This window comes from Coenobita brevimanus, chromosome 16, assembly GCF_032717465.1.
Source record: "Coenobita brevimanus isolate Jiangsu-jjx chromosome 16, ASM3271746v2, whole genome shotgun sequence".
Lineage (NCBI taxonomy): Eukaryota > Metazoa > Arthropoda > Malacostraca > Decapoda > Coenobitidae > Coenobita > Coenobita brevimanus.
Genome location: NC_136969.1, coordinates 2,254,457 through 2,264,023, shown reverse-complemented (window position 1 = coordinate 2,264,023; position 9,567 = coordinate 2,254,457).

The following is a 9,567-nucleotide window of genomic DNA, read 5'->3' as shown; positions in this document are numbered from 1 at the left end:
TCCTGAGTGTTAAGATTTTTTCTGTTTCTATTCTGTTCACTCTTTCTTTTTGGGGGATTTTTTTTTTTTTCTGTTCGCTTTCATTTTTGGTGAAGATGGTTTTTTTGGTTCTGTTCTCTCCTTCTTGGTAACTAGAAAATTCAAATGGAAATGAAGTTAACAAAGTTGGTCGTGGGAGTTGTAGCACAGTCATGTATGGTTCCAAGTATCTCTTTCTCAGTGGCTGATAATTATTGCCTTTGGACTGCATTAATGTTTTTGCCAAGAGTCACACACATGAAAATCAAACGTCTGAGCATTTTTCTACAACAACACTGCTTCTCTTTCCCCAACCAAACAGTTATTAGTGACAATAAAGCAAATATTACCAAGGCTTTAAGCAGTTGTCTTGGTCACTGTTATATTCTGGTCATCAGCCACTGGATATGTCACACGTAAGCGTGTCTCATGCTCTTCAACGATGAGTGGAGCTGACAGCCGAGTGATTTTTATGAAAAAGAAAGAATCAAAGGTAAGGTTTAAATTTTAAAAATAAACACAAGCTAAAATCAAGACCATTCATTATCGCGATGCCTGGACACATGGAGTAAAAAAAGATTGGAGGTGATAGGCAGAAGGAAATACAAACTGAGGAAGACAGCTCCAGGACCGACTGGGAGGCTTGGTTAATTCTTACATTAGATACTCATATTTTATGAACCCTGGAATACGGCCTAGTGTACTGTTGGTTTCACGGAACTTGCTGCCTCTCTGCCTTATTATAAGTATAATTTTAAATATAATTTTTGTACCACTAAAAAATCATTTTATGACTTGGGTTTGAAACCAGTGCCCTTGTGGATCAAGGGGATTCTATTACCTTTATTCGTGTGCCAGTGTATAGGTCTTTATTTGAAGTTGCCACAAATTTCTTTTATTTTGCCCAGAATGTAGAGGCTGCTGAAATACCCTTTGTCCCTCTCCATTACGTAGCGCACCAAGACTCAGGCTCAAGTTGAAACTTTTTGCATCTCCCAACCACGTTCGGGCGTCAATACGGGTACCGGTGTTACTGAAAGTAATGACGTACGTACCCACCTACCTGCAACATCACAGTGACACAGCAAGAGTTGGTAATTACACCCACAGTCACACACGCTATTTGTAGTACCCAGTTTTGGCTCCTTGACTGAAACTTTATTATGATCATTATTATTATTATCTCCACCATTATTCCATATGATGCGGATATAGGAATCACCACTGTCAGCCTGTCTGTCTGTCTGTCTGTCCGTTTTTAAGCCCCAGCCTGTCTCTCGGAAACTACCTGATGGATTGGTATCATACCACACAGAGAGGTAGAGTGTGTTGTACTTGATTCCCGTATATGTAAAATTGCCATATTGTTTGGACTTTACGAGCTATGATCATATAAGGATAAATCTGTCTTGGTAAGTTGGTTGTCTACTGGAGATTTCAATCTGACATGCACAAAGAATCTGAAAATGAAATTTGGCTGACCGATTCCTATGAGTTTGTTATTAATATTATTATTGTTGTTGTTGCTGTTATTATTATTAATTATTATTATTATTATTATTATTATCATCCCCACCATTAATGTACGAGTCCTAGTTTATGCCCCTGTACATGAAATTGCCATACCTATTGCTGCATATCTATATATTCTTTACCACACGGTGGGGATACGTCTTTGATAAAGGCTTGCTATTGTTATTATTATTATTATTATTACTATTATTATTATTATTATTATTATTATTATTTTATTATATCCAACAAGGAGAGTATTTTTTCACCCCCGTTTGTTTGTTTGTTTGTTTGTCTGTGAACCCTTATCTGCCGGGGGTTTCCAGCCGTTGCCCACTCCTCTTTACAGGGGATTTCTGAGATTTTAGCAAAAATACCCTTACTTAAAACGCTAATATCTGCCAAACTGTAATAGCCAGAGAGAGAAAAAAAATACATAAGACACCAACTCTTCCTCTTTCCAGTGAAGGTCTCCAGGTGGTCCTGTCAATGAGTAAGGATGAGTTGAAGACAAGTGGTTATACACGTTTGGTGGGCTGATTCCGAGTGTGTGCCACTGGCTGTGACTTTGGACGCGCTGGGTAGCGTTGGCAGCGCTAACCAGAATGGTGATTGTAACACTGGCCAGGCGTCCTTGGTTAGAATGTGTAAAGTTCGTTTTTCTACTTCTTCTTACCCCCCCGTCATAAGGCTGAATCATCAACCTGTCCATGTGGCTCCCCAGAGGGTTTTCCGCCCGTTTCATAGCGCCACTATGCCTCGTAGAAGTGTGGGAAAGAAAATAGCTTTTTGTTTTTCTGTACTCAATTTTTGTGTAAGTTATAATAATTTCGCTTTACAACGACAATTATAAATTGCACTTGACATCACGATTACGGGTAACTGCACTTTGACAAGTAAATGCTGTGGCTGTTTCACGCAGTATGGTTGAGTATGAGGTAATTAAATGTTCTATAATTCAGACTGATTTGTACTAATCAGGGGCATCGGAAAAATCTTTTAAATGTAATACACAACTTATATTATTTGAACTTCACATCACAAATACGCAGATGCTCATATTCAGCGCTATTTTCCTGAGTATCGAGTGAAAAAATTTAGTTATAGCCAAACAGGTAATTTTCTTTCTGGCCTGCTTACCAGTGTTTTTTTTTCAGGTAACAGGTAGGCTGACTCAAGGTATTTCCAATGATTTTTTCACCAGTATCCAATAAACAGTAACACTTATTGCATTGCAGTTATATAACTTATTATAAACACTTACATCATGACACTTACTATAAATCACTTATAATATCCAACATTTCACTTATTTATAAAAACATACACACTTATGCATTCCTGTATACTATTTACACTTTCTCACACACCTACTCAGTAATCACGCTCGAAGTGATACTCGGAAAAACATTTAGGGCATAAGGGGACCTTGCACTCTGCACACTGGTAGGCTTTCTCTTTTTGTGCTGGGGGACGGCATTTGGTCGTGTTACAAATGTAGCACCGCCTGTATGCCTGATGACCTGCTGTGGTACAGCCAGTCTCTACAAACCTGTGCTGTTGGAAATACTCAGCACAGCTTAGCCTGTCCACTGTGACTGCTGTCCCCTGCCTAGCACCTGGCACCTATGCAACTGAATATTTTTCAAGGAGTTCGCATGCAAGCTGTCTCTCAAACTCTCGTAGAGAGAGAGGTTTCCTGATGAGCTCCTTGAACAGTAGGGGACTGTTCAGGACGGCGATATCAAAGTGTAAAAACACCTTTATCAACCTCACCAATTTGCATGTCCAATTTATCAACAAGCCGCATGATGTTATTATAATCATTGACAGCATCTGACTTCAACAGGGGTTCCCTGGTCCTGCAGTTCATTTTTCCAGTTTCCTCAAACACACCCTTATGTACTGATGACATCATGTTAACCCGTCTCTTGTCACGCCAGAGAAGGGCTAACACGTTGCCACATTTTTTGGTAAAAAGGGCTCCTTTCTCAGTATTTGCTGGAAATACAGGGAAACTTTCTGTTTGCCCTATCAGTTCCTCAGGACTCAGTACCGTGGTCAAGCAAATACTTGGTCAATGCCAGGGCGGTGTAATGATTATCAGTATACAGAATGTGGTGCCTGTTGAAATACCTTCCCATCAGCACTTTCACGACTGATGCCGAGAAACCGTGAGGATCGTCACTAGGTATATCAACATCTGTTGCTGAATAAATTATTATATCTAGCACATATCCAGTTTTGCAGTCACAAAGGACAAAGAATTTGAGGCCAAAGCGATGACATTTGGATGGCACACACTGAATAAATGCCAGCCTGTCCCTGAATAACACCAGAGACTCATCAATTACCACTCTCTGAAACGGACGAAAAACCCTGGCAAATGACTCCTTGGGCATCGTTAGGATTGGTCTAATTTTCAACAACCTGTCGTTCGGTGCAGGCCCATAATTTCTATTGAAATGAAGGAACCTTAGGATGGCCAGGTACCTGTCGTGGGCCATATACTTACTGAAGACAAGTGTGCACATGAGTTCATCAACTGACCAATAGTCATGCAGCAAATGTTTTCTTCCGTGCGCCATCAACATGGTAAGGGCTAGCCACAAAGACAACTCCCCCACCTCCAAAGGTATCCAGTCCCACATGTGTGTGCTTTCCCTGGCAGCCACGTCCAACCAATGCACACACATTGCCTGGTGGAAATTTATTTCTTCCACTAGGTATTGCATTACAGCAGTCGTGAAAATATCCCTGAATATACTGTTAATAGTCCAGGGCCTGGGGGGAAGCCTATCCTCCTGCACACCTGCTCCCTCCTCGTCAAACACCTGCACAGATGGCTCAAATCCTGCTTCATCATCCCACACAAAGGTATCGACTCTACCAACATGTGGTAAAGCGGGCTCTCTGCCATGTGCAAGACGTTTTTCCTGCGTGCATGCACACCCACATGCATGTCCACGGGCAGGGGTGAAAGGGAAGGAGAGGGAGAGGTGTGGGAGGTGGGGAAGTAAGTGGGTGATGACTCACCTGACACGGGCCTTCCCTGGGGAGACGTTTGGTGCTGAATAACACTACGTGGGGCCTGTGTGGAAAATTCCACTCCTGCATGGCCCAGTTGTGGTGATTCCACCCATGAGGTGTTCAGCTGAGGTGAAGGTGGACGTTGTAGGGTGAGACGTTGGCGAGCAGGCAGCTAGCGTGATGGTGAAACAGCACGTCAGTGTTTGTCCACTGATGACTGCCAACTCACGCTCACCTACCTGGTGTACTGGGTCATCTACCTCCTCCTCAGTGAAGCTGTCACTGTCGAAGGCTCTGCCCTCTCCTGCAGGAGTTTGAGAGCCTTCTCTGGCGTCTGAGAGCGGGTAGGGGTCAGAGGGCAAGAGAGATCACTCTCGACATGATAGCTCTTTCTCTCCTCCGAGGACGTGCTTTCACTAAGTGTCTGTGAGGACACTGTGTCATCCAAGGCACGACCAGTGGCACTATCACTGAGCCCTTTCCCCGGCACTTAGGACAGAACTTTCACGGGGGTCAATGAAGCTATCTGCCCTGTGCACGGTGGTACGGAATCGGACAATGACGAAGAAGAAGACATGACTATTTACGCTACCAGTGCCGTGTACAGACCGAACCGCACATCCGTGGGGTACCTGAGGGTCCTGCCTACCAGGTGGGTATCATAGAAAATGATCGTGAGTTCAAAGGATGGCGGGAAGGTGCGTGTGGTATATGCCATCAGCTGGTGGCGCTCTGTGGCCTGAATTGTGACGGCTATACATATCAACTGGGGGTTAAGGGATTTAATGTGGTGGACAATTATCTGCTTTATTTTTATTTTCATTTTCACTTTCATTTATTTGTTTATTTGCAGTGGCCATTGCTTGTGGTGACAGATTGTTTCCCACGAAGATTGCACCGATACTTTTTTGATCGACTGTTCTTTTGCCTCCCCCCCTAAAAACAGTGTGTGTGCACACTTGACGCAAGACAGTCTGATACCACAGGCTTATTGCAAAGCACCCCATGATTCCACTCAACCTTAATAAACCTGCTTTCACGAGGATGCAACTTTCCTCTTGATTGTGACGTACTATCATCATCATATAATATATGGATGGAAGTATTAATCTCCTTTGGCCGTCATAAGTTACACTCTTCATTTAGGATATCATCCCCTCCCTCCTGCGGCATTTTACTATATTTTCATTATTTTTAAAGCTCGTCAATAGAAGGATTGGAATAAGATGAATACTCAGTCTGTCTTTATTTTTATTGCCTTTATTTCAGCTCATTAAAGCCTCTAATATATTCCTCCGCCAAACAGCGATGTGCAGTGAATATAGTTTGCATGACACAGGAAGTAAGCTCTTTTATCAGTTTAATAATATAAAATACTTCGCGAATAACACTCCACTAAACCTCATCTGGTGGTGACTTATGTGCTGCGGGGACGGCTCAACCTGCTGGTGTATGGCGTGGCAATGGGAATATGATATTAATAAATGATGCAGGATAGGCACTGATAACGCTGACTGTCTGCTGGTGTGGGCGTGGATGTGGCAGTGGGATTAGGAAACGAATATATGATGCAGAATTGAGACTGGTAATGCTGACTCAGCTGTCCTCGCAACACATGAGAAATCGGCCTGGGAAGTGGAAGAGGGGCGTTATATATATGGACCACCCTGTAATTAGACAATTCTATGCAGCACAAACCAGCCTTTATTTCTATTTTTTATTTTTATTTTTATTTTTTGGGAAGGTGGATGTAGAGGACAGATTGAATTATCTATTATGCTTATGCTATGTATTTGTCCTATGCAACTTATCCACTGGTCACAATAGATCAGCCGCATTTCAGTCTAATCATTACGTCACAGTGAATGTACTCGTATAACTGTCACTGTCTTCACATATCAGTGATGCAGTCACTACCGGTGTCACATGCATCACTTTCGTGCGTGTGCAAAGTACCTAATGCATAATATGTACCATATCAATTCCACTGGGCGGTGGCCCACTCGGGAAAGAGGTGGTCTGCTGTCTCAGTGGGTGCTGGTTCGAATCCCTTCTGGGACAGGGAACAGATTAAAGGATTATTTTGAATTTTGGTAAATAAGACTTCATTGATCTACCACAAGACCTGCCGACATGTAAAAATAACCCGGCTAATACCAATACACCAGTCCTGTATGAGACAGTCCTAGCAGATATCCAGAGTGGACGATGGGTGTCAGCACCTAAATGGTGACGTGTGGTCGTGTGTGATAAGCACGAGGACTGCAGGGAACTTGTTGCTAAAGCCTGTACCCAGGCTCGGACCCTTTAAAAAATGAATGATAATATGCTCCTGAGTTTCCTAAGTCATATTCAAGAGCTATAAAATCCAGCGATGTGAGAAAGGTAGGAAAGGCGAACAGACTGTTGTTTGACTGTACAACCATGGGAAAAATTTATCCGTCACTTCTCTACCGGTTGTGGGAGTGAAGAGCGTTACAGGAACTACTTTTATGTGATGGCAGTAGGAGTTATCTGAGAGGAGCGTGTGGAGTTGCATGCAGAGACAGATAAACAAATGAGGAAGTAAAGGAGTGTTGTGGTGTTGATGTGAATAAGACTGAAGAGATATATTCTGAAATAGTTTGGCCATGTGGAGAGGATAACGGGACTGATTAGAAGAGTGTATGGCAATGATGTGAAGAGGGAGAGGAGGAAGAGGAAACCAAGGATGAGATGGAGGGATGGAGTGGGGAGAGAGATATGCGAGAGTGAGAGAGGGGTGTGAGAGTTAGAGGGAGGGCAGCCGAATGGCTGAGGACGGGCGACGTGGAGGCGATTTGTTTTGTGTCCACCCATCACGGACTTAAGGCGTCTAACAAGAAAGAGAGAGAGAGAGAGAGAGAGAGAGAGAGAGAGAGAGGGAGGGAGAGAGAGAGAAAGAGAGAGAGAGAGAGAGAGAGAGGGTAGGATGCACATAACAAAAGAGTTCAAGAAGATAAGATACTCTCTATTGTCTGGGAGGAAATGAGAAATACAGAAGGCAGGAAAAATGCTAAAGGAGGATTGCTGGCTAAATTTTCTTCATGGATGTACACACGGCCGACACTGACTGGAGCCCCTTCACCACCATACCTCCCGGCGCCTCTAATGTCTTCAGAAAAAGAGTTCAATGAAGAAGGCGTGGCAAGCAGCGAGCCATCCTACGCCTGCGATCATGAAGACGCCCTGCATGTGCTCTAGGTTGAGGGCCACCACCTTACCCTCTTGTACAGCATCAGCATCATCAGCATCACCACCACCACCACCATATTCCTGTACAAACAAACACACAGTCAGAAGCGAACCATCCTACTTCTTCGGCCAATAAGAAGCTGCATCATCATCATCATCATCATCATCATCATCATCATCAAATCCGTGCAGCGCAAGTAAACAGAGATATATGGTATTAGTGCTTAGAGATTAAAGCACACACACACACACACACACACACACACACACACACACACACACACACACACACACACACACACACACACACACACACACACACACACACACACTACCACCATCTTCAACACCACCAGAACCATCATCATCACCAGCATCACGATCATCATCACCAACACCAAAATCCTACATAAAGACACACACACTCAGCAGCGAACCAGAAATCATTTAGTGCTAGTAACTGTACCATTAGGGATTATCTTTGTAGGGCTGACTATGGTATTTATTTGCGTTTGCTATGAGCCTGTAGGTTACATAGTCTCCTGCTGTAAAGGGGGACTAAAGGGTTTTGCTGTGCTTGCTTCTTGTTATTTCTAGACAATCTTCTTCAAAATAGGAATGACTTTTTGAAATGAATGGGTTGGCCAAGGCTATACCTAACCCCTCTAGTTCTCTCTCTCTCTCTCTCTCTCTCTCTCTCTCTCTCTCTCTCTCTCTCTCTCTCTCTCTCTCTCTCTCTCTCTCTCTCTCAAGCTGAATAAAATCGTCTGGATGAGACAGGATTAAACACAAGTACATCAACAGGCTGAAATGGTTAATAATACCCAGATACAATAAAACACAATAATCTAGCTATCAACAGTCTCCCGTGATAGGAATTATATATAGCATGAGTTAATCGATACTTGGTCATTCAAGCAGGCAACAAGCCAGCTCTGGGAGTGTCTTCCTCAGATTGTATTTCCCTCTGCCTATGATCCCCTGTCTTTAATTGCAATGTGTCCAGGAATCAAGGAATTGACTACTTGGTAGTTTTGAGCTACAGAGAAGTTGAAAATATCGACATAGATCATTTGCAAAGTACCACCATAAATCTGTCTATCTATCTATTGCCAGACGCCTTAATCCCATACGGGGTGGCCATAAACAAATCGCCTCCACGTCGCCCTGTCCCCCGCCATTTCACTGCCCTGCTCCCAGCTTACACCCCCCTCCCCCATATACCTCTCCACTCAATCCTTCCATCTCATCTTTGGCCTACCCCTCTCTCTCTCTTCCCCTCCACTCACATACACTCTCCTCATCAGTCTCTCACTCTCTATCCTCTCCACATGGCCAAACCACCTTAGTGTTTCTCCTAACGCATCCTATCATATCCACATCCGCACCACAACGCTCTTTCACCTCCTCATTTGTCAGTGTGTCTCTGCATGTGACTCCACATGCTCCTCTCAGATAACTCATTTCCACTGCTCCCACTCTTGATTTGTGTCCCTCCAACAATGTCCAAGCTTCATTTCCTTATGTTAGAGTTGGTATCACAATACTGTCATACAGTAACTTTTTCACTACCATGCTCACTTCCCTGTTTCATATCACTGCTTTCAAGGAACCAGCAACCTTTCTTCCTTGTTGTACCCTTTCAAGCACTTCATCCTCCAAACTTCCATCCTTAGTCATCACACTACCCAAGTACTTAAACGTACTCACATTTTCCACATCCTCCTCACCCAACCTCACTATACATTCACTGACTTCACTTCTCTCGAAGACCATCACTTTACTCTTCCCTAC